General features: G+C 34.5%; 1 long non-coding RNA gene and 2 pseudogenes across 2 annotated transcripts in view; 1 reads left to right on the forward strand and 2 right to left on the reverse strand.

The window, feature by feature from the left end:
- LOC144578922 (uncharacterized) overlaps positions 1-26,983 on the forward strand; it is a 156,325-nt gene that overhangs the window by 32,011 nt on the left and 97,331 nt on the right. The gene's annotated exons all lie outside the window — the stretch shown is intronic.
- Positions 12,799-14,263, reverse strand: LOC144576438 (methylcytosine dioxygenase TET1 pseudogene; annotated as a pseudogene).
- LOC100397557 (methylcytosine dioxygenase TET1 pseudogene) lies at positions 14,716-20,870 on the reverse strand (annotated as a pseudogene).

Consider the following 26,983-nt stretch of genomic DNA (forward strand, 5'->3'; position numbering starts at 1 on the left):
ATACGGTCACAGGGAGGGGAACATCACACACCAGGGCCTGAAGGTTGGGGGGCTGGGAGACGAATAGCAGGGAGTGAGGGTATTGGGGAGTGATAGTATTAGCATAAATACCTAATGTAGATGATGGGTCAATGAATGCAGCAAACCACCCCCATGGCATGTGTTAAGTACTTAACAAAACTGCACAATCTGCACATGTACCCCAGAACTTAAACAATAATAAATAAAGAAAAAAAAGACAAAAATAATTTTTAAAAAGAAAATGTTAAAATAAAACTTATTTATATATTTTAGCTATGAATATTCCTCAATTATATGCATTTTAAACATCTTACCATCTGTTGTTGACATTTTAATTTATGTATAAAATATTTGGATACACAGAAGAATATCATTAATGCAAATTTTAGAAATATTTTTTATTTTTCTATTTTTTGCTTTATATAAAAATTATTTCATATATCAATGCCATATAGATAATCACATACATTTTCTTCTACCTTTAGTCTTTAATGCATAAGAAATCTGTTTCTGAATTAGTATATTATAGAAATCTATACTTCTCTTTCTCCTATTCATAACCAGATTTCTTTTCATTACATTGTTTGAGGAGTCATTGCTTTCCTCTAAAATTTAAAGGTCCATGCACAGTGGCTCGCACTTGTAATTCCAACACTATGTGAGGCCATAACTGGCCTGGGCAACATAGGGAGACCTTGTTTACAAAAAAATACAAAAATTGGCCAGACTAGGTGGCCTGTGGTGTCAGCTACTTGGGAGGCTGAGGTGGTAGGATCACTTGAGTCTGGGAGGCAGAGGTTGCAGTGAGGTGAGGTGATGTCACTGCACTCCAGCCTGGGTGACAGCATGGGACCTTGTCTCTTAAAAAAGAAAATAGAAAATTGCAAAGATGGCTCTTCATTATATCTAATTTCCATACAGATATAAGTCTGTTTCTCTACTATAAACTCTATTTTACTAATAGATTTATCTTCACTGGCACCACTATGAGGACTCTGATTATAAGAATGAATATATCATAGAGAAAATTCCTCTCACCTCTTCCTTCTTCAAGAACTTTGTCTATATTTAATCTTGTGTTCATTCATTTCTATTTGAAAACCATCAAAACCAACATGAAAACTATTTTGATTGCAACTTATTACATATTGCTTTTAGCTTAATTTGAAGAGGATTTACATCTTTACACTGTATTAGTAGATGCTTTTAATGCATAGGCATGTTAAATTCTGATACTTTATTTAATATTACCTTAATATCTTAATTATTTTCTTTTCATAGTGATCTTGCAAATGCTTTTACAATAAAATCATTTGCATCTCATTCTTCTGAAAGGCATTACCTGGTGAAAGTTTTCTATTATATTGGAGGTTTCAGGAAGAAAGCTTAAATCCTAACTATAAATCTTAGGTCAATTCTTTGACAATAGATTGTAAAGTGTAATTATTATTTTTTTATTTTGTCCAGAATCCAGAAAATAGAAAACATTTTTTTAGCTTATTTTTCTTGCTGTCTAGATTTTTTTGTGTGTATGCTCTACATTATGATTGTAGTACTTTCTTGAGACATTAGTTTTACTGTTTTTCAGCTCTGCTTTCGTTAAATTGAAAGCCTTTTCTTATGTGCCAGAGTGACATTTAAATCCCGAATTCTAAGCACAGTAGCTCCCTTCTCTCTCAGTCTCAACCACTAAACTGTTTGGACCATCCACAGTCTCATTTTCAATTTCCTCTTCATTTGTGTCCTGTGGTTAATCCTGTGCCTAATTGGGTGCTCAGCTACCAGCATTTGTTTCATTTCGTTTACTCAACATTTTTTTGATGGTTGCTACTGCAAAGGTTCTCATAGTTTCTCATGCAACGTATGATGAGAATAGATAAAATTTTATTTCAAGATTTTTATTAATATGTTCTATTTGTTGAAAAATAAGCCAGTCATTTAACACTTTTGTGAATAATTTCAGCAGCACACGTTCACAAAGAGTTCCAAAACAGTGAAAAGGAATACTACAAGATTTTTTTAAGATTACTTAAGATTATTAATACATCTATTTTGGCAATGGAGATACAAATAATTCATAGGTGAACAGCGAGAACATGGAAATGCAGTGGAGCCAGTATTCTATTGATGCAAATAAATACCCTCATTCACTGAGTGTTAAAGAGAATCCAACAGAAATTGAGAAGATGATGATGGAGATAAATTACCAGTCATTTTCAAGAATCTTAGCAATTGAAAATAGAATAATTGCAGGACAATAGCAACAATGCACTGATTACAAGATAGTCTTTTCAAAATTTATGGAAATTTGGAGCATCTTTATGTGTATGTGTTATGTGGGAAGTTTTGAAATACTAAATGGCCATCAGAAGTCTTAGAGAAAATCTACATTAGATGTAAACCTGAATATTATACTCAATTATGATTCAGATACCTTTTTCATATGCAAAATTGAAACTAATTTGCTCATAAAAGATCCCCTCCCCACCACTACCCCCACCAACAAATTCCAACCTGTTTGAGCTGGATAATCACCACCACCCTGTAAGACAATTCTTCTGGTCAATATATTTTGATAATTAATGAATAACACTAAAATTAGTTTTCTTTATTTTACCTTTGGTTCTATAACTTTTTAACACCACTTTGGGCAAGATTTTTAATCTATTCTATTCTTTTTTTAAGGTAGGGTAAAATGATATTTTTTACTCCATTAAGGATGTTTTGGAATTGGATGTAACTATATAATCTAATAAAATTAGCTATTCGTGAACTGAATCATTCCCATTTTATGTGATCTTGTTGAATATCCTTATCCAACATTTTGAATCACTAGTATAATGATAATTTGTGTTGATAATGAAGCTCCCAAAATGTATTCTGAATCATCAAAGAATGACTAGATTAGGTTCAGAATAGTTTTAGCTCCAAGTGCCTCAACTGTCTCATTAATCTCCAATATTAAGCCTCAAAGTCCTTCAGAATATTTCTTCAGAGAAGCTCACACTCCATAGCAATCTTATTAAATAGTGTTAATAGGTTAAATTTTTTAAACTTTTGGTGGCAAGGCATGCACTTTAAAATAGGCCTACATTTTTCACTACCTACTAAATATGCAGCTTTTAATTTACACGATCCCCATAAATACTTGCCTTTACCTCAAACACTGGTATAATAATGGCTTGCTCAAAGTATTTTTTGACAATGCATGCAATATGCTTAGCTCAGGGCCTGGGAGGGTAGTAAGTACTTTTATTATTTAGTTAATGCTTTTCAGCCCCTGTAATAATCATGCTTCCATTGTTTCCATTAACAAAAATGAATCATTATTTTTTCTCGGGTCTAGACTAAAGTTCCAATTTACTTTCCAATGGAGAAACTGGATATTGATGGAACAAAAGCACTCTTACAACTCTACAAAATGTTCTTGTGTGATCTTAAGATCCTGATTCTCTGTCGTTCATAATTTCTTCCTCTGATATATGAAGTTCCGGTTTACTTTAATTTTATCTCTTTTATTTTTTCTTTCTATTTTTTTTCTGAGCCTTAGTTTCTTCATCTGAAGTATGAAGTTAATGAGTCTTAGACTGAATTGTGAAGAATATTTTAGAAAATCATTTAGCACGTCTGGAAAATAGATGCCACATATTATTAGAAATCTTCTAAAGTCCCTATAGAATGACATGAACTTTTTAATTAAACCTCATTTCCAACAACTCCTTCAAAATTGCACTGGTTTACTCTTGCCACTGTCCTTTGACTATTAATTTTCATGCATCAATTATGTCAAATATTTATTATTATATAGTAACCTTTGTCAACTTTTTTGCCTGAACAAACCTTCAGACTTTCAAGAACAGTCCCAGTTGATAGTTTCATAATCTTCCTTCTCTACTGCAGTCTATGCTCATATTTTCATTAGTTAAAATCCTGAAATTTTCCTCTTTTAATGAACACTTATTTAACAACTCTTATTTAAGAAATGTGTATTTTTGTAATCCCAGCACTTTGGGAGGCCGAGGCGGGTGAATCACGAGGTCGGCAGATCGAGACCATCCTGGTCAACATGGTGAAACCCTGTCTCTACTAAAAATTACAAAAAATTAGCTGGGCATGGTGGCGTGTGCCTGTAATCCCAGCTACTCAGGAGGCTGAGGCAGGAGAATTGTCTGAACCCAGGAGGCGGAGGTTGCGGTGAGCCGAGATTGCGCCATTGCACTCCAGCCTGGGTAACAAGAGCGAAACTCCTTCTCAAAAAAAAAAAAAAAAAAGAAATGTGTATTTTAAAAACTAAGATATAATACCTACCCATGTCTGTCTTTCACTAGTCTGGCAGAAAATAGTAGGCACATGTATTAGTCTGTTCTCACACTACAAATAAAGACATACCCTAGACTGTGTAATTTATAAAGGAAAGAGGTTTAATGAACTCATGGTTCCACAAGGCTTGGGAGGCCTCACAATTATGGCAGAAGACAAAGGAAAAGCAAGGGGACATCCTACATGGTGGCAAACAAGAAAGCTTGTGCAGAGGAACTCCCATATATGAAACCATCAGATCTCATGAGACTTGTTCACTAAGAATAAAGAGAACAGCATGGGAAAGACCCACCCTTATGATTCAATTACCTCCCTCTGGGTCCTTCCCAAGACACTGGATTTCTGAGAGCTACAATTCAAGATGAGATTTGAGTGGAGTCATGGCCAAACCATATCAGCATTTGTACAGATGAATTGCAATATTTTATAGGAAGTGATATGGATTACATGTTTGTGTTCCCCCAACATTCATATATTGGAAGGCTAATAGCAATTTTGGTGGCATTTAAACATGGTGCATTTGGGAAGTGATTAGGTCATGAAGATGGATCCCTCATGATGGGATTTGTGCCTTTATAAGAAAAAACACTACAGGACAGTGCTTCTCCTCTCTTACTCCCCTGCTATAGTGTTAGAATACAAGAATAAGACAATTCTGCAAACTAAGAAGAGTATCCTCACCAGACATTGCCAGTTCCTTGATCTTGGACTTCCCAGACTCCAGAAATGTGAGAAATAAACATTATTTAAATTACCCAGTCTATGTTTGTGTTATAGCAGCCCATACTAACATAGGAAGGATATTACTAATTATATAATCATGTTATAATTCTCTGACATATTACATTGGTTCTATAATATTCATTATATATTTCTCAAGGGCAAAGAGTGTTTCATGTTCCTATTTTACAGTTTATGTGAATTATTCACAATTCTAAGTGCATTATAATAGAACAAAATAATATTATTTGGGTTACTAAATAAAAGGCATGCCTATTATCATTATAACATTTGTATTCAGAATATTTAATTCTTATCTCTATTTTTAAATTTCTTGAGATATTTAAAATACAAGAAATGCAAAGGAAATGTTACGTATGAGTTCATGAGAGAAGCTTGAAATTGTACTAAGGAAGATGAAATTTTCAAAATAAGAGATTGGTAGAGATTAACGAATCAACTAAGGAATAAAATGATTCTCCTGCTTGTCCTGTAGTGATGGCAGACTATCATCATACTAACTTCCCTTAAAACTAGTCCAAGAGCAACTATAAAATAGTGATCCATATTTTTTAGGAATAAGCCAGAAACAAACAAAAACTTTTGTGAAACTCGTAGACTCACTGCCATCTCAAACTGGTGACCAGGATGGGGATAAAGGTGAAGGTGTCAACAAGATGACATGTTGAAAGGAATCATTTAATGTCACCTTATTTCTGTCTTTCACTTTAGTGTTTCACATAGAAATTTTCTGCCATAGTTCATGTTCTAATAATGGGGAGGGACGAACCCAATACAGCAAAGTATCCATTGGGTTAAGGAATCTATAAAAAAATGGTGGTTGTGAACCAGTTGATTTGCCCTTGAACGTTTTTCCTCAATTTCTCCCATTCAAAGTTCCCATTCAAAGCTGAGGAAGCATGTTTTGGCAATGCTAATTTTTCCCAATAGTTACATGAGGGAAAAAGTGGCAAGCAATTGCCTGGTGAGGAACTACAAACTGTGAATGGTATACAATGCTTCTGTGAATTTTTGATTCCCCCGCTAAGATTCTGGCTACAGGGCTGGCCTTTAGCCCATTTCCATGAAAGATTACCAGATTGAGTAGTAAATACTGTCAGGGAACCTTGTACAACATATGCCCAAAACCAGCCATCTAAGAAATACAAAACACTTCGAAGAAATGATAACTATTCATCTCTTATCAACTGAAGCAGAATTCTTAGAAAAGATGGACAAATACTTTACATATCTTTAAATAGTATACATTTGCAAATTAAATTTTAGGAAGACAGGATTCAATTATAATATTTTCAAAAGAAACACAACAAAAAGAATGGAAATTCTCAAACAAGGGGAAAAACAGATTAGGTAAATATAATTTAAAACTCAGTTGTGGTTTATTTTTGACAAAATAAAATTTTAAACAAACCTTATAAGAAACAAAATAAATTATTATGCACTGGTAAAATGTTTTTTTCTTTTACTCATCATAAAATGTACTCCTCTAACAACTCATTTGCAAAATATATATAAGTACAATTGAGAGAGTTGTAGAGAGAAACAGAGATAGCAATAAGGAGATTTAACACCCCTCTCTCAAAAATCAATAAATCAAGATTAAGAAATGAGCAAAATTCCTAAGGATTATATAATATTAATTAAAATAATGCACAGAGTTGCTGTGTATAATAATTGCATTAATTATGCATGCATCTATATACAATATATGAACATATACATATATCTGCATTAGTCCATTCTCACATTACTGTGAAGAAATACCCAAGATTGGGTAATATAAAGAAAACAGGTTTATTTAACTCACAGTTCCACCTGTCTGGGAAGGCCTCAGGAAACTTACAATCACAGTAGAAGGGGAAGCAAACACATCCTTCTTCACAAGGTGGCAGGAGAAAGAAGTGCTGTGCAAAGGAGGAAAGCAGCTTATAAAACTATCAGATTGGGGCAGGTGTGGTAACACACACCTGTAATCCCAGCATTTTGGGAGACCGAGGCAGGCAGATCACGAGGTCCATAGATCAAGACCATCTTGGCCAAAATGGTGAAACCCTGTCTCTAATAAAGATACAAAAATTAGCTGAGTGTGGTGGGGCACACCTGTAGTCCAAGCTACTCAGGAGGCTGAGGCAAGAGAGTTTCTTGAACGTGGGAGATGGAGGTTGCAATGCGCCAAGATTGCACTGCACTCCAGCCTGGCGATAGAGTGAGACTCCATCTGAAAGAAAAAAGAATCAGATCTCCTGAGAACTCACTCACTGTCATGAGAAGAGTATGGGGATAACCACACCCATTATTCAATTGCATCCAACTGTGTCTCTCCCAGAACACAAGGGAGTTGTGGGAGCTACAATTTAAGATTAGATTTGGGTGAGGACGAGGCCAAACCATATCAGTATCCATGTATTTATAAAAGACATACATCATAAATAATACTATTAATAAGATTGCATTCTATATGCAGAACTCAATATCTAACAGAGAACAGAATTTTTAACTACACCCCAAAAAGGACACATATATTTGATTTAAATGTTTCAATAAAATTCAAAAGCAGAGACTGTATCCTTCTATGATTTCAAAATCAAACAGACTATATTCTCTCCCATGCAAGAAAATAACTTTAAAATTATCAATATGCTGACAGTTGCCAAATTTCTTTTTCTATTCTAATCTATTTCAAATCGAGATTTATATAATCCATTGCCTACTTGGCATTTCTCTTTAGTGTTTAATAGATATCTCGAATATTTTATGTCCTAAATTTAACTTCTGGTCTTTTTCTCAAACCTCTTCTACCTCCAACTTACCTTATATGGGATGAATTCAATTCAATTTTCTTTTGGCTGAAAATTGAGTTTTTGACTCGTGTATTTCTCTATACTTTGCACCCTATTTGCGAGTCCTTTTAGATGGCATTCTACAGGAAACACATTCAGATACTGTGATTATCTTCAGGAGAGTTTGAGAGAAATGTTCCTGGGAGCAACATTTATGGAGGGAAACCTTAGGAAGCAGAATTGGGCAAGGGAGGAGAAGAACTGGAATGTATTTGCAGTGTTGGCCTCAGCCAATTTCACAGAGTTTTGGGCTGGAATTGCTCTTCAGAGCTCTCCTCCCCACACAGCGCCATCCATCAGTCAGTGGATATGCCTTGCTCCTAAGAAAGGCAAATTATCTGGGACAGAGCAGTAGCTGTCAGCTAAAGTCAGTTCCTGGAGAGGGCATTCATATGAGTCATCAGCAGCCAATAAGCCCTGTGAATGAGTAGGATCAGAGCACTGCCAACAGCATCCACTGCACTTTGTTTACTTCTATAACCTAACCTGTCTCACTGCTTCTGTCTTCGCCCCTTTTGTGTCTATTTTTACATAACAGGCAGAATATTTTTGAACCAGAGACAAAATAACTTTACTCTTACAGTTAATCTTTTCAGTGACTTCCATCTCCTACTAGAAGACAAATCTTTCCAACTAGGATAAAATAAAATTTTAAACAATTCTGTGGCATTGCTTGTATTAAACAGTGTTTCTACCATGAAAGAGGAGATTTGATCCAATGTAGAGAAATTAGTCTCTATGGGTCAGGGCCTTCAGGCTAACTGTGAACGTAACTTACAATCAGTTCAATGCATTGAAGAGTTACTCTGATAGTGGTGTATATGCAGAAGACCATCTTAACCAAAGGCAAGTGAAACATTTTTATTTTAATTTTTTTAGACACAGTGACTCACTATGTCTAAGGCCAGAAGTAGAACTTTAAATGGCGAAAGCCACGGTGAAGAAGAAAGGGTAAAAAAGCTACAGTGAGGAAAAAGAAAAGTAATAGATTATTTGAAACAAATCTTTTCCTTGCCATTTCAGGATTGGTTTGTTGTCGAGCTCTGTGCTACTCCAATGCAGTTTGTGATTTCTTAGGAAACATGATTATCCATCATGTCCATTATTTTGAGTCTGCAAGGTAGAGCTGAGTCACAGATAGCAAAAGTCAGAAGTTTACTATTAGGATAATTTTACTCAATTTTCTATGAAGAAGTTGTTCTTATTCTTTCATCTGTTTCAAACTTTATTCTAGTTTGCATTCTCACAAATTTCAGGCTTAGGAATATGCAGTGGAAAATTTATTATGCACATGCATGTTAAGAATCAGTAAAACTTTATTTTAGCAGTGGTTTGTTATGTCCTACAAGATCTGAGATGACCTTCTCCTTCTGACCTTCTTTTCTCATCACTAATACTGCTACATCCACATCAGACATCTTGCCAGTCTTAGATCGCATCAGGCATTGAAATTTTTCACTGACTTTTCTCTCTTTGAGACATTCTTTGCCCTGATATTACCTGACACCTCTCCTCCTTCAAACCTTTGCTCAAATCTCACTTCCTCAAAAAGCTTAGCTTTATGTCCCTATTTATTACAATACTCTGTGCTCTTCATCGCCCTTAGATTTTATTCTCTATTTTCCTCCTAATAGCACATATTAGCTTAAATCATTATCACCTCTTATATTACCTCTAATTTTGTATGAAAACATTGATTATGAAGACACTTTGAAGATATAAAATTATATTCCAGATACGATTATATGATGTAAGCTATAGTTTGTGTGCTTTAAAATATTCCTCATTTAAAAGAGAAGACCAGCTTTCTGACCTAGCATCCATTGGTGGCATGATTTTGGAAAATTTACTTAATCTGTTGGGATTTATACGGCTATGACTATTGGCCTTCTTTATGATCTATCTTAAGTCAAGTTCTGCAGCAGTAGATCATTAGACCAGGATTCATGTGCAAGAGGTTTATTATAGAAATGCTTTCAGATAAACTGGTGAAGAGTGGGATAGCCCAAGCAAGGATGCAGTTTCAGGCCAAGCCCAGCTTTGGCCTGACCATGGAGGGACGCTCTGGGATGTAAATTATATCTTAGCATTTGACCACACAGGAGGCAAGATAACAGAGTTTCCATGGGTATAAAAGTAAATCTTTGCTTATTCTGCCATGCTGCCCAGAAGTGGGATAGGTATAATCTCCCAGTCATGTTGTCCAGGCAAAGCAAATCTAATAGCCAAGATTAGTCCTCTGAAATGTATGGTCCTCTGGAAATGGTCTTGCCACTGGTGGGGGCTCTCAGCAACTCACTGAGATTCCGTTCAGATCATTGCATGGCAAGGGAGTTGAGCTTTCTAACATGGTAGCTCAGGTCTTTCTGCTGCTGCTTATAAAGCCACCACTTCCTTTTCCTTAATTACTCATTAATCCATGGATGAATCCATTCAGGAGGCATAGCTCTCATAAAGCAATCATTTTTTAAAGGCTCCATCTCTCATTACAGTCACATGAGAATTAAGCTTCTCTCCCTTCCTTTTTTTTTTTTTTGGAGACAAGGTCTCACTTTGTTGCCCAGGCTTAAGTGCAAGCTCACTGCAGACTCTACTTCCAGGGCTCAGGCCATCCTTCTACCTCAGTCTTCCAAGTAACTGGAACCATAGATGTGCACCACTACAGTCAGCTACGTGTTTGTATTTTTTGTGGAGATGAAGTTTTGCCATGCTATCCAGGCTGTTCTCGAACACCTGGGTTCCAGTGATCCACCCAATCTGGCCTCCAAGAGTGCTGGGATTACAGGCATGTGTTACCCCTCCTGGCCTGGGAATAAATTTAAAGATGAGTTTGGAGGGGTCACTCAAATCACAGCATGCCTTAGTTATTTTTCTTATAAATCATAAATTTTAATTATCTTCTCCATTAAATTATCTTAAGAACTCCATTCTTAACAATCTGGCATTTGAAAAATCCTAGAATAATCTTTATAAATTAAAATATATGTAATTAGGAAGATTATTTAATATAATATATTGTGAATGCCAGAAAAAGTAGAAAAAGTACAAGCAAGCCAAATAAACTTTTATTTATTTACTTAAGTAGTCTATGAAAGTGTCCAATTTGTTCAGTGAATTGTGGCTAATGGATGATGCTGTAAAGTCTCAAATTACCAACTCTAAGCTTCATTTCTTTCTGTTTCCACTACCTGCTGAATGGAAGAAACAGAAAAGAACATTGCAGTGGAGACTGGTAAAGCAAAATGTGGAAAAATAATCAAAGAAGAGTAACTAAGAAATAAAAATTAGGAAAATGCTGTTTTGTTTTCTATGCTTTTGTTTTACCAAGTGTCACCAAAACCCATATAGAAGGATCAATAGATGTTTGCTTTTGTGTACTATAGAGAAAACTGGTTGCAAAATTACTTAACTGATTGATGGATGCCTAATCTACTTGCTTATTAAGCATCACAAGGTGTCCTGTAAGAAGAACTAGTTACATAATTTTGAACATCTTTTAAATATAATGGCATTTTCCTTTGTAATTTTGTGTATTGCAACTAAAAGACTATTGATTAAAAAAGCAAACGAAATGGATAAAAATCTAGACTTGTTTTTGAAAAATGTCATAATAAAAAAATGAAATAAAATAAGGTTGACTGTCTTGAAACAAGCAGCCATCTGCAAAAACTGCCCACACAAAGAAATGATAAATATTCAAGGAGATGGGCATGCTAACCACCCTGATTTAATCATTATGCTTTGTATCCCCTAAACATGTACAATTTTCATGTGTCAACTACAAATTTAAAAAAAGTTGATTAATTAAAAAAATAGGAAAGAATACAAAGCAGAGGGCTAAAACAAGGTACATTCAAAACCTTATTAAAGACAAGGAAGCAGAAATGACCATGTTTTAAAGTTTCTAAGCTTGAACCTCTGTGATAGAAGATTTTATTCAATGAAGCAGAGTTGTTAGGAATCAATTCTCTGTAAATTGATGTAATAATGTTCTTCAAGCAAACACTTGCCTTATATCAACACTTCATAATGACAGCAAATCAAGAAAACTATACAATGACAGAGATTCATTTATTGTAGAAGCAAATACAGATAAGAGCTATAGCAAACCTTTCTGAAAGCTTTGTCTAACTAACCCTTTAAAGCTGAATGGTTTCAACTGAAAGGGCTCTTCAGTTTTCTTAGTATGTTTGCTATTCATCAGAGTGTTTCTACAAAATTTGACCAAAGAGTTACCTAAAAGTTATACTAATAACAACCACTCAACTGGAAAAATGTGAAGTATGAACAGCTCCAAATTGCTTGTAATTGAATGAGACATAGGGTACATTGTTGTCTTTTCTTCTTCTTGCATTTTCTGGGTTCACCTTAATTCGTTTTTTCACAGTTAACTAGGTATTAAAATATTCTAAGGGAGGAGAAATGAGAATGTGGACATTTAAAATTTTGTATTAGCTTAGTACAGTTAATGTGTAGTGATTGAATATCAAGTAGGTATAGTTTTACATATGTGTCTATCTAGATTAAGGAGATTTAATATTAGTTCTAGTCTACTAAGAATATTAATTATATTTTAAAATCATAAACAAAATGAATTTTTGAACTAGTTTTTCTAGATCTATTGAATTGAGAATGAGTTTTATATTCTTTTTTTTTGTACTTAAAACAATAAAACTTTTATTTTTGCTTAAAATATGCAGCTTCTACTGGTTGTTAAAATATAGTGACAGTTAAGAATACCTACCTCATTTTTTTTTTAACCTCAGACTTGAAAGGTGTGAGATAGAGGTACAATAAACCACCATGATTTTCTTTTAATAGCACCTTGAAAAAATTCACTGTACTAGCAAGGACATTAAGAGAGTGAGAAATGCCTTCAGATCCAATGGCTATACGTCCCCACAATCTGTGTGAGAGCATAAGGAAATGTAGTGACAACATTGTCATATGTTAATTTTAATGTTTTATGAGAAGGAATTTGGTTAAAATCATTTCCTTAGAGGACCGTTCAGGACCTTCATTAGCTTCCTTGTCTTTTTGCTCTGAGGACTTCATTTTCTTATTCTTAACTTCTTTAGCCTGAAACTTACTCTTGTTTAGTTCAGAACTATGTTGGGGCTTATTCAGGTTTTTGTACTGGTAAAAGACAAGGGAGAGGTGAGTTGATTGACTAGGGTTTGTGAGCTCATAGGAGTCGTAGTGGGAAGCTCTAGCAGGGCACACTGAATCAACACTGGTCATGAGCCGTGCCATGACCACCCAACCAATATTTGCATCCAAAATATGTGCTTACTGTCTAATCAATGCTCATCAAGGTGGGACAATTTCTCCTCAGCAGGTGACACGGGGAATGCTAATTGTGTAGCCAAACTTTGTATGTTATCTTTAAGGTTGTTTCCATGGCCTCACGTCCCACACAGATTCATTCTGCTTTTATATATTGTCTTTCTGGATTAAGTCCTTTAGTAATTCTTTCATAGTATGTGCGTAAGGGAGAGCTTGAATCAATTCTAAATCTCTGGAGCTTGGGCTGCTACCAAATGTATTGCCATTAAAGTACATACTCTATGAACAGTCAAAAGAGAATGAAGCTGTACACATCTCTGGATCAACTCCTCGACATGTACAAGTATGATTTTAATTGAGGGTGCATTTTCTGTCAGTGGGATGCATGTTGTATAACTTAGATTCTTGGTGAGCTCTGTGTACAGCCAGTCAGCCACTGGGACAGGAATACCATCCTACACCATGAAGAGACCCCCATAACAGCAGTTGGACAGTGGTGGCCTGTATGCTGGTAGACCTGATAACTTTTTCTGTACCAGTGTTTCTGCTTACAACCCCATTAGCAATTGCATACCTATTAGAGCTTTTCCTTCTTTGCCAGTGTACACTACTGTTTCTATCCTTACTACGTTTCCTTTTTGATCACACCTATTCTCCATGATTTCCCTGACAGCAGCAACACCTGCTCCTGCCCCAGGTGTGTATAATATGAACCTTTGACTTTTCATGTAACTTGATCAAGACAGTTGTTGCAGGTGGGCAGTTCAGAATCTTTAGTTATAGATACCAGGTTTTTTGTAAGGATAGTAAAGAAGTTCATGGCGTAATCACTTCACCAGGATTGATCTGTGCACTCTGCTGTGGAAAAGTCTGATGTTTCAACACTGGATGAACATACTCCCTCTTCACGTTTGGTAGAAACTGTTGTAATTCCACCAGAACATGGAATATTTACATTCCTGAGGTGTTGCTAACTTTGGTAAGTGTGTCTCATGAGAGATACAAGGTAATGTTGTCAGTTTCTGATGCGTGAATTGCTCTTTAAGAGCAACCATAGGCTTCTTTTTCCATCAGTCTCCTGATGAGGCGGACTTTGTCTTTTTCTGGGTTGTGGTCTTTTGCTTTATTAATAATGAACTATGATTATTCTGTACATTCAAAGATGGTTTCTATTGTATTATGGTCTTCTCTTGACTATTTTTGCTGTACATTACATGCAACAAAGCTTATCAGTGTACTTTAAACTTTTTTGTCCTCTGGTTTTATACAATTGAATTTAATTAGTGAAACACGTTGTGTCAACTGTATTGCAACATCTTCTTCAATTTGACTATGGGCTTCATCCTGACATGATAGGCCTTCTAAACCAAATTTTTGCTGCTGTCCAGTAAGTGGTTACAATACTCCAACTATTATTTTTTTTAGGTGGCAACTGATGCAAATTATTGCAACAACTGTCAAGAGTAATCATACCTTGAGTAATCATTGGTATCGCTCTTGGATGAATTTAATTCTGGCCTGAAAAGAGATAACTGGCTGTTCTATACTCTGATTCTTCATCATTCTCTGACTTTGATGGGGAAGAATTCTCTGACGGGGCTTCTGAGAGCTGAGTCAGGACTTCTATGGATACTATATGGTTAATCTCTTATCTTTCTTTAAGGGTAAGCAACTTGGTTGAGATCTATCTTTTGGTTCTTTGGTATAATCTCAGGAGTTTGTGGTTTATCACCTTTATTGTGTGTACTGCCATGACAATTTATAATGGAGTGTGAAGAATGTGGAAATTGCAGTTTTAAAGTCAGGCTGCTGGAAAACTAAAACATTACTTCACCCTTTGAGATGATAACAACTTGCATTAGTGGCAATGGAGCTCATGACACTATTATGGTTTGTAGTGTCTTTTAGGAATTTATAAGATTGTTTTCAAATGTCTTGCAAAATTTTTCAATATTAAATTTTTAAAATGACAAATTTGTTTCAGTTGATAAATAGTGTACATGTTTAGTGGCATTTCTTACAGTTTGTACAAACAATTTTGGAGGTTTGGTTTGTCTCTTGTCAACTTCAGATTTTTTTGATTTTTCAGCTTCTGGAACATGAGCACTGAAATACTCTCTGACACAAATGTAATTTCTTGTTTCACATCTTCTGCACCTCAATGCCTGTCATACTTTGTTCAAATTTAGTTAAATTTTCAAGGGGATGTGGATTCAATTCCAATCCTTCTTATTCCCCATTTACTGTAGTCCATGGATTCTGAGTTGGGGCCCTTTACTGTTTGTTGTCAAAATCTGCCTTGAAAACTTTGGGTTTCTTTTCTATTTGGAGCCTCTTGATTTCCTTCATAACCTCCAAAGGCACGGTGACAGATGATGTTTTATCAGCTCCTCATATTTCTCTTCTTACAGATCTGATGGCTGTTCTTTCTGTTTTTGCAATTACTACATTCACCAAAGTTGGACTTCTGCTGGTAGGTTTCACAGACCCCATATTTCTTTCATTTCTTCTTTTTCAAAGTGGGTAGTAAAGTGGTATCCTGGCCTTGCAAACTATATTGTGAAATGTTTCCATTTTCCTATCATTTAAAAGGTTTTTCCTAAGATAGATCTGATTTCTTCCTTTAATATTTAGTAGAATTTGTCAGTGAGTTTGGATATGAGCCTGAAGTTTTCTTTGTTGGAAATTTTAAATATGATTTATTTATGTAATGGTCATAAAACTTTTCAATTCTGTTTCTTCTTAATTTACATTTGGCAATTATCTGCATAAAACTTGTAGACTTTCTAATTTAGCAGGATGATTTTACCCTCATCTTCTTTTTACTGATGCCACATTTTTGTCTGTGAATGGTGCAAGGATGCTCTTTTTGCATTGATACTACATTTTTAGTGCCTTCTCTCTTCCTTATGTGCTTAATCTTGTCCAAGGTTCATATACTGTGTTAATTTCTTCATAAAATCAACTGTTGGTTTTTCTAATTTTTGTTATTTGTTTTCTATTTAACATTTTTTTCTACTTTTGAAAAAATATTCTATATTTTGTCCAATATCCTTTTTTCCTAAATTCTAAATTTCTATAATGAATACATACATGATTAAATGCCTTTTTTACTTTCTGAATTTGAGTTGGAAGTTATGCTTTCAATCAAAACACCAGTGAGATACCATCTCACACAAGTCAGAATGGCTACTATTAAAAAAGCAAAAAAGTAGCAGATGCTGGTGAGACTGTGGAGAAGAAGGTACATTTATGCACTGTTAGTAGGAGTGTAAATTAGTTCAATCATTGTGGAAAGCAGTGTGGTGATTCTCCAACGAGCTTTACAGATCTGTCATTCAACTCAGCAATCTCATTTCTGGGTATATACCCAAAATAATATAAATCATCCGATCAAAAAGACACATGGATGTTTATGTTTGCTGCAGCACTATTCACAATAGTAAAGACATGTAATCAACACAAATGCCCATTAATGACGGAGTGAGTAAAGAAAATGTGTTATATATACACAATGGAATACTATGCAGCTATAAAAAATAATAAGATCACGTCCTTTGCAGGAATATGAATGAAGCCAGAAGCCATTATCCTTAGCAAACTAACACAGGAACAAGAAACCAAATATTGCATGTTCTCACTTACGAGTGGGAGCTAAATTATGGGAACCACATAGTCACATAGAGGGGAACAACAGACACTGGAACCTACCTGAAGGTGGAGGGTAGAAGGAGGGAGAGAATCAGGAAAAATAACTAATAAGTACTAGCCGTAAGAACTGGATGACAAAATAATATGTATAACAAACCTCTGTGACATGAGTTTGCCTATGTAATAAACCTACACATGTACCTCTGAACTTAAAAGCTAAAAGAAGGAAACATTATTCTTTCCTTCTAAGCACAGTTAAGCTACATATTGCCAATTTAAATATTCAGTATTTTTATTATTATTTCAATTAGAAGTATATTTCTTAATTTCCAAACATTTGAATAATTTCTTTAACTCAAATTTAATTTCACATAAGAGAAAATAATGTACCATTTTACTTTTTGGAAATTTGGTGAGACCTATTTTAAAGTTCAACATTTGGTCAATTGCTACAAATGTTTCATAGATATTTGGGAGGAAAAGTGTATTCTAATGTTTTGGGTAAATGTTATTTATATTATTTCTGCATTTGTGAATTTTCATAATAAGATTCTTTGCCTTTATCCTGAAAAATATCATTCAGAAATTTATTTTATATTTGGTGGGGCCGTTAGGTGTAGGTCTGGGATAATAAATTCTTGGTAATTTTTGTTTTCTTAAAAATAACTTTACATCACTTTTTTGAAGGTTATTTTCTGGTATATAGGCTTTAAAGCTGTCAGTTTTTTAATTTCAGCACTTTGAAAATACTATTCATTTGTCTTCTGGCATTCAGTGTTTGTTTTGACATATCAGTTGCCTGTCTCATATGTCACCTTTTGAGAGTAATATGCCATTCCCATCCCATCTTTGACTACTTTTAAGATGTCCTTTTGCATTTGGTTTGGCATTTTGCCAATGATGTGTCTAAGTGTGCTTTTAGTTTGTGGCTTTGCTGAAAGTTGGCCAAGATTCTGAAATTCTTTGATATTTTTCTCAATTTTACTTTGTGCATTTTTTCAATTTTGTTAAATTCTTAACCCTTATTTGTCAAATATATCTTAATATATTGTACTCCATTCTCTCTGTGTTCCTCTTTTTGGACTGTAATTACATTTTGTCACATTGGTCTCTGTGTGTCTAACCTTCTTGATCCTTTTGACCTTTGGGCAATATTTTCTCCTGATCTATACTCTATTTCATTTTTTCTTTATCCAGCTAGATCTAATCTGCTGTTAAACACAGCCATTGAATTTTACTAGTTTTCAATTATGAAATTTTCTTTTTGTCTTTAAATTTTCTGGCTATCTCCTAAAATGATCAAATCTGACTTCTCTTTCTTGAACATATTAAATGTAAATGACAGTCTGCTTCCAACAACTCTATTGTATAGATTCACTATCCTGTTTTTGATCATGAAAATTTGTCTTCAATGTACCTGTTTATTTTTCATTTCTTGTCAAGCATCACATACATATGTATACATGATACATATAATTTAAAACTTCGGATATTTAAACCTTCCAACCAAGAATATTTATAGTTATGTCATCTAGAAGGATGGGGTTTTGGACTTCAGCAAAATCACTGACAATTTAGCAAGATTATTCAGAACTGAAATAATTTAAAGCTGGTTTTCAGATCCTGCGAGAGTCACATTATTTTCTTCTTTTCTCTTTTTAAATGTTTCAACCTAAATTCAAGATATTGATGAGTTAATCTCCCCTCCAAACTTTTGGTGGGTCGTGAAATCCACTAAATCCACTTCATTCACCTAGATTGGAAGTTGGCAAACCACATTTGTTTCTACCCAGAGCAAAAGGCAAATCTGGCATGCTTCTGTTTCTATAAATAAAGTCCTATTAGCACACAGGCATGACCATTTCTTTAAATATTCTCTTACTGGTGCATTGCTACAATAGCAGCTGAGTTAAAAAGTAGGAGACCTTACAGGTCACAATGCCTGAAATATTTACGATTTAACCTTTTACAGAAAAAGTTTACTGACCCTAGAATTAAGAATTGACCCGAAGGAAAAAGCAGATAATGTATGAGCTCTGTAGTTTCTCTTGGTTTCCTTTATCTTGGAAATCTTGCCCCACATATTCTGAACTGCCTTAGTAGCACACCACAATTTTAAAGCAGAGCGTCTTCCCCCACGCATTATTTATCCCATCCTTCTCAATGAGGGAACCGCCCACAACACAGTCCAAATGCCACTCCAAAAGGAAATCTGTGTTTTAGACTCTAAGAGGAGAAACAGCGGAGTGGATTTAGCAGATAGGCATTCATATCATTTTATTCACATTGATGTGTAAAGCATGATACTAAACATCTGCTGGGTAATATAAAGAAGATAAACTCCTTCTCTTGATGACATCTCTTTGTAAGTTATTAAATAATAATGTATAATTTATTCTTTAATCTTCCTAGAGTAAGTAAAATGTGATGATCATACTGATTTGGCCAAATAAGTCCATATCTGGACTTTGGCCATGGACTTTGTGAAGCCCATGGAGTCCTTTCTATGTGTCTGTCTATATGAATTTTAGAATTTTCATGTATTCACTATATTTGATGAATATCAATAGTTTTATAAGTATGACATTTATCAAATATGCTAGCAGTAACCAGGTTCTGCCACTTTCTAGCACTATGCTTAAATATTCTAAGCCTGACCTTGTTTGTTCTTTTTAAAGTGAGTTTGATAATACTTTGCAGAATTCACTTGGGACTTAAATGAGATGACATGCACAACATGCCTACCAGAATGCCAATCTCTATTCTCTTTTATTTTGTTCAAAATAAGATGCAGGACAATGGGCCACTGCCTGGCTGCAAGTTAGAATTACTGGGAGATAATGCTTCCTGCAGTAATTCTAAATGCCTAAAACAGACCCATAGCAATTAATCCTGAATCTTCCAGTGTTAAGCTAGTGTATCCTCAGATGAATCCTCTGCTCGTTCATTGTTAAAGACCGCTGAAAAGGTAAAGGAAATTCAAGTTAGATCCGGGCTCAGATTTTACCTCCAGTGTTTGTGTGTGATCTTAATCCAATTTTAATTTATCACACATTTTTCCAATTTAGAAAGCACATATAACATAATTTGCAAAATTGCTAAGGAATTAACAAAATGTGTTTTCAGATACATAATAGTTTCCCAATAAATTGAAGCTTTTTTTAAAAACTCCTTTCTTTCCTGACTTAAATTTAAGTTTCTATTGCTCTATGTTTCTATCTTGATTATTCTCATGAGCTCCAAATTTCCCTTGAATTTTGCAAGCCTTACTTATCATCATTTTTCTCTTCAGTTAATTGCTCTGGAGGCTTTTCTTAATCAGCAAAGCAAAAGTAGCCATTTGTATACAGTGATTCTCCTTTTACATAGTCTTTATTTATGTTTGTCATATCACTTAACCTTCTATGAAATTATCTTGTGTATTCTTATTTCTATTTCTCACTATGCAATATGAGTCTTAAAATATAGCTTTGCCTTTAAACCTAGTGCCTATAACAGATTATAGTATAGAAGGCATTCAAAAAGTATGTATAGATTGACTCTATTAAATGCTGATTTAAAACTACGACTAAAGAGCATAAAAGGATAGAAAGAATGCGAAGTTTTCTAACTCCATATGAAATTCTCTAACAGCTCAATTATGTCTTCTTGGGAATCTGAAAATGTGTCTTATATTTCTTATAAAAAGATCTTCTCCTTGAGAAGAGAGATTATTCTCTCCTCGAGAGATTAGGCATTTTGATTCATTTAGCACCTAGAAATAAATAAGTTAATAAACAACTTTGCCCTCTTAGCTAAAAAAAAATGGCCTTCAATAGCAAAACATTTAAGAAATATCTTGAAACTGTTAGAGCTATGTTTATGCAGGGATAAATCTGTAAAAGCAATCAACCATAATAGATATGAATTTATGCTTTGGAGTTAAAGACAATTCCAGCTGGGTCTCTACAGCAGAGGCACTTTATGTCCAACTCACATCCCTGGTAACTTGCTGTCTGCTTCTGTTTGCATCTAACCGTCAAGGTCTGCAAGTGTATATCTGATGGCTCTTTTTGCCATTCTTCTTTATATACGGAAAGTAATATTACCCACGTGTGATTGGCCCAGGAATTAAACTTCACAAAAGATTGCCTCAACTATTGACTTGGTCATTGCTCTAAAATTAATTCAACATCCTTGTCCCCCAGCTGTGATAATTCCTAGGTGTGGCATTCACAATTCTCAGATTTTCCCCATGATATTAAACTTCAGTGGCCCACAACATTAGTCATCTTATGGCGAAGACTCTACTAACTGAATTTGCTTTTCTCTGTCACTTTCTTACTGTACTACGAAGATTACCTGCATTTCTTAAGTAAATTGCTTGCACTGACACTTTAGTTTTAGGTCCTTCCACTAACAAACTGTAATTTTGGGTAAAGAAATTAGCTCACGTTGCCCTGGTTTTCTCATCTGTAAAACATAGGTACGAATTCATCCATTTTACCATTTTGCTGTGAGGTTTAAATGAGTTAAGATGTGTAAAACACTTAGGAGAGAACTTGGCATATATTAAGTATTCAGTAAGTGTTATTATTCTTTTTATTGTTTGACTTGACTTTGACTAGTGTCAAGTGCTCTTTATAGGTTCACTATGAAATTTTTGCAATCACGATAGACCACGATAGATATACTTAAAGAGGTAAAGTACCTTGCCTGAAGTTGCATAGAGGATTTGAAAATGAGAGCTGAGCCCATGTGACTTCAGAGTGAGTACAGATTCTTACCCAGTTTTAGTGTTATTTTAAATTTTATCTCTGAGTTTGATAATGTGTCCGGCTGATTATAGATATCTGATGATGAGACAGATAATGAAAGTACCTATCTTGTTAAGTTTATAAAAAGTAGTGTTTGAATTTTAGTATGCATAAAATTCACTTGGGGGGACTTTCAAAAATCAAATTTCTCGCTCCTTTGATTTTATTTATTTATTTTAGGTACAGTGTTATGTTCTGTTGTTGCTGAATAGAGTGCAATCATACCTCACTGCAGCCTCGAATTCCAATGCTCAAGAGATCGTTCTGTGTCAGCTTCCTGAGCAGCTAGGACTACAAGTGCAAACCACTGCTCCCAGCTAGTTTTATTTTTTGGTAGAGATGGGGTCTCCCTATACTGCCCAGCCTGGTGTGGAGTTCCTGACCTCAAGCAATTCTCAAACTCTCAAAGCCTGAGGATTACATGTGTGAGCCACTGGGCTCAGCCCCTTTGATTTTAAAACAAAATTTTACACTTAACAGCTCCAATTCAACTGGTATGAGATGATATTCAAATTTTTACAAGCACTTTGGTTCTAAATCTAGTGGTACACAAAACACTTTAGGAAATGTGTTGATAAAATCATAGATCTTTTCAGACCCTGATACTGGGGCCACATTGAAGATCTAACAAACCATAAAAAAACTGGCTCTTGGAACACATTTTATATAATGAGGCCACATTAGAATGAGACATTAAGACAGGTTTTAAGTTGTTTTTCTCTCTCTCTCTCTTTCTCCCCGCCCCCCCCCCCCCCCAGTGGGATCTTTTGGATATTTTGCAAAAGAAAGGTTGGTTTTACTCACGTTGGATGAATATGTCCTATAGTTTTCTCCCTCATAAAAATTACCCAAAAAGCACTTTTTAAGGACCTTGCTTACGGTTACCACATAGGATCAGTGGGAAGTCCAGTCACTACACTTTAAGAATAGGAAGAAATAGCATTGACAAGATGAGATGGTTGGACTGTGTTCTGCGTACAATTCCAAAAGCATAGTCATAACTTTTAGACTTCTCGGAAGGCATGCCTGTTACAGGGTTTTCTAGCAAAATAATGGATATTAGAAGATGTTTTAACTCTCAGATTCCTTGATTGTCCTTCCTGGCTGGGAAGTACCTCTGAATTCTCTGGTAGAGTCAACCAGTTGCTTCCTTTCACTGGTAAATAAATGAGATGCTGCAAGAACTTCTGTTTTCCTTCTATATCCATAGGGAATTTGTTTCTCTTAAATGACAGCAACGAATGACTACATGATTTAAATTGTAACTTCGTACCAAGCCATAATTTCAAAATCCTCAAGAGTAAAAATATATATAATGCAAGAAAACATGAAAAGCAGTTAATGTAGTGAGACTATTTTGTATTTTTCTACCAAATCAACAAATAAATTTTAAGCCGTTCCTGTTCCTTTCTTTCCACTTTTTCTTGTAGTTGGCAGCTAAAGTGTTTAAGTCAAACAATAACTGGATTATGTATGTCTGCCAATTGCTTTCATTTTTTTTCTTTTTCCTAACAAACACAGTTTTTAGATTCTTGGCTGAGTCAATAAGTTCCTACACTGAATGGAAAAATTAACCCATGCAGATTAAACTGAAAAACAACAACACAGTTTGGTAGCACTAGGAAATTTCTAAATTGTTTTGTACTTTCATATAAGGGAGTGAGACTTATCACTGAAAAATACTGAACATTAGAAGTGTGTGTCTTAGTCTTTTTGGGCTGCTATATCAAAATACTATGCACTGCGTGGCTTATAAACACAGAGATTTATTTTTCACAGTTAGGACGTTGGAAAGTCTAAGATCAAGGTACTGTCAAATTCAGTCTAATGAGAGCCCACTCTCTGATTTATAAGTGGTACCTTCTAGCTGTGCCCTTATATAGTGAAAGGGACTGGCTTGCTCTCTTTCGTAAAGGCACTAATCGCTTTGTGAGGATTCTGCTTTTGTGAACCAATCATCTGCCAAAGGCTCCATCCCCTAGTACCATCACCTGTGGAGTTAGAATTTTAACATATGAATTTGTGGAGTACAGACATTTACATCATAGCACTATAGAGTCAATATACATTGCATTTATTATTCATTAATTCATTAATAATCATGTATTAGTTTTTGCATATCTTCCTATTTGCATTTGCTGATAATCTGTATTTTGACAAAAAATTATTTGCAGAACAGAGTATAGTAACCTGAACTTTTTCATCTTCTTTCTTGTGTACACAGTAAATTTACAAAACAAATAAGTTAATGAATAGTATTTAGGCCATCTTATACTTTCAGAATCACATTAAGCTCAAGTTTTACTCTAATGGTGACATAAGGAACAAGGAACTGTGAGATAATTTTATAATTAGGCTCATTTTGCTTTGTCAGTAACGAAACTTTTAAGACAGAACAAGAAATAATTATCTTAAACAGAATTATTTTCTATAGAAAAAAATGCCATAAGCAATCTTTACTATTATTTTTGTGACCAACACAGATTTTTATGTGTACTTAAAATTTGATTACATTAACTAAACTCTCTGTATTAAAAAGATAAGAAAATCTTATAGACAAAAGAGCCCTGACCTACTTTTTGGAACAATAGCTTCTCAAATGTTGTCCCAGTAGATTTCATAAAATTTACTCAGAACTGGATAATGATAAAAATGGAGGATGAAAAGAGCTTAAAGGTAGTACTATTGGGATTTGAGATAAAAGAACTAATTTAAACTGACAAAGTAGAGAGCATTTTACCATGGGCACGATGATGACAGCTAGATCTGATTATTTTGTGTGTGTTGCAATTCCAAATTACTATTCATTACTATTGGGTTGAAGAGAGAGATGGATTGAGAGTAAATGCTATGAGAAAGATACATATCAAATATTTACAGTGTTTACAATGGGAAAGGCATTGTGCTTAACACTAGGGGGAATAGAAAGATGAATAGTCTCTGATAGCTAATTCAAAGAGCTCTTTACAATCAGAGTTTGTTATTGTAACCTTAAACTGAACGGTGTCATTAGGAACATAAGGAGGGATAGGTGCACACGTATTTTTACTGGTATCCTGTAACTGGGGTATTAACTGTGTGCTCCTCAATAAGTGATTGTCTTCACTTAGCCTGAAAGCAAGGTACAAATCTTTGTAAATAACAATATAGACAGCTACGCCAATCGACAACTATTAATGTGGAAACAAATATTTTTAATCATCTCTAGAAGAAAGAAAACCAGATTTTCTCATGTTTTCTAGCCATATATAATTTGAAGAAATATAGATAAGAGACTCTGATGTTTTATTTATTTATTTATTTATGGTGATGTATGGAAAAAAGTGACATCCTTTTCACCTTAGAGGAAAATATCTACGTTTGTGTTAGAGGAAAAACAAGATCTTCTTTTATGAATATTTTCTCCTCTTTTTTCTTCTGTTCTTCTTACTAATCCTCATCTCTCTGTTCTTCCTTATTCACATATTTATCAGAATCTCCTTTAGTCCCACAGTTTACATGAAATATACCCAGTTGTTCATCTGCCATACTCTTTTACTATTTTGAATTCTGTTCTAAATTCAGAGATAATAAGAATTGTAGGATAGTAACTTGATCCTTTATGTAAGAATTGAGTTTTCCAGACAAAGAAACACTAACAGGTAAATGAAATATTGCCACTCTGATATTTGCTGCAATGAGAACATCCTGTCTCGGATCCAAACATAGATAAACATAAAGGGTAGGTGTTAGGAATTTAGATACATTAATAATGATAATACTAAGCAAAAGCAATCACCATAGACTTTCATAAAGAGGAAATCTATAACCTTAAGTTGAGGGTCTAACCATAAGGTGAGCTGAATAGAAAGTGAGAACCTGTGAAAAGTAAGAACCAATGCTTTAATGCCTGCTTTGGATTGAGAGCTCAACATATCCTGCAAATAAAACCAGGCTCTGTACATTAAGCTGAGCGAGTGTTGGTTTCTGAAACTGTGGATTAGGGCCAAGTAGCTACTCCCACTGTTCCTGTTCCAAGCTTACATCTCGAAAGATTTTAGATTTTACTCATTAGTGAAAGAAATAGGATTGGGGGTAGACACAGGACATCTGCCTGACAAGAAACTGCATTTTCACCTTATAAGCAGTGTTACATCTGTGTGCAGTTGGAGAGACCCAATGCAGTGAAGTCATAGATAGGAAATGAAGAGCTTATACAACCCATAGAGCTGGTCTGTTTGGGAAAAAAATCAAAATGAGTTCACAAAATATTTTAAGAAGCAAGAAGAAGCCCAGTGCCATGCTTGAGTCAAGGCTGATATGATTAGCAACAGGTCCAACAAATGGACAAATTTATGCTTGATTAAATTAGATTAATAGTGCATCCTGAAAAAATATGTAAAAGCATTTTTAAGTATCCAAAATTTAAGTAGGGCAGGAAGATAATAGAGATGACGTGAGTATAGACATAAGGACAACTTGACCATAGTCATTGGAAAAAATTATAGGAACTCTTAAAACTGCCCACAGTTGAAGTCAGAATTAGCAAAGTAGACAATACAATTGAAGAAATGTTTCAAAATGCATCAGGTGAGGTAAAGAGATCAAACGAATAAACTAGTTGCAAAATGTAAGTGATCAGGAGCTTACAAAGCAAAGCAGCAGCATGGGAGATCACAAAACAGTGAACGGTGGATCACTGAACAGGTTAAGTGAAAGAAAATGATTTGAATTTAAAGAAGTACATAAATCGCCATATCTGAAAACTGGATGTATACTGAGAAAGATACATTTTTAAACTTGGACACACTAGGTTCAGGAAACAGAGAGGGCAAAGAGGGAAGACTTTAGAATGAAGACTGAGAACAGCCACAGGAGAATGGCAGTGAGATTAAGTTAGTTTTCTTATGTGAGCAAAATACACAGAAGTAATGTCTTTAATACGCTAAGCCAAAAAAGTCAAACCAAGAATGCCACGATTAGCTGTATTTTTCTTAATAAGTGAGACTGAAAAAAAGCCATTTTAGTTTTAAATTGCTAAAAACTTTTACTGCTCATAAACCCAATATTATTAAAGTACATAAACCAGTAAAACAATAGATGGACTAAGATTGGGAAAGAAAGACCAGTGAAAAAATCAAGAATAAGCATAGATTATTCCAACAGCTATATAAATCTAGGTAATAATTTTAAGATTATAATAAAATGTTATTTTAAAATATTATGTAAATAAAATATTAATGCTTAAAACAGAAGTTGAGGAATTGTGATTTGGCAGGAAGTTAAAGTTGTTAGGAAATCTAAAGTTAATACATATGTTAATAACAAAATGACAATCATTAAAAAAGA

Source organism: Callithrix jacchus, chromosome 1 (genome assembly GCF_049354715.1).
Source record: "Callithrix jacchus isolate 240 chromosome 1, calJac240_pri, whole genome shotgun sequence".
In the NCBI taxonomy this organism is placed as follows: domain Eukaryota; kingdom Metazoa; phylum Chordata; class Mammalia; order Primates; family Cebidae; genus Callithrix; species Callithrix jacchus.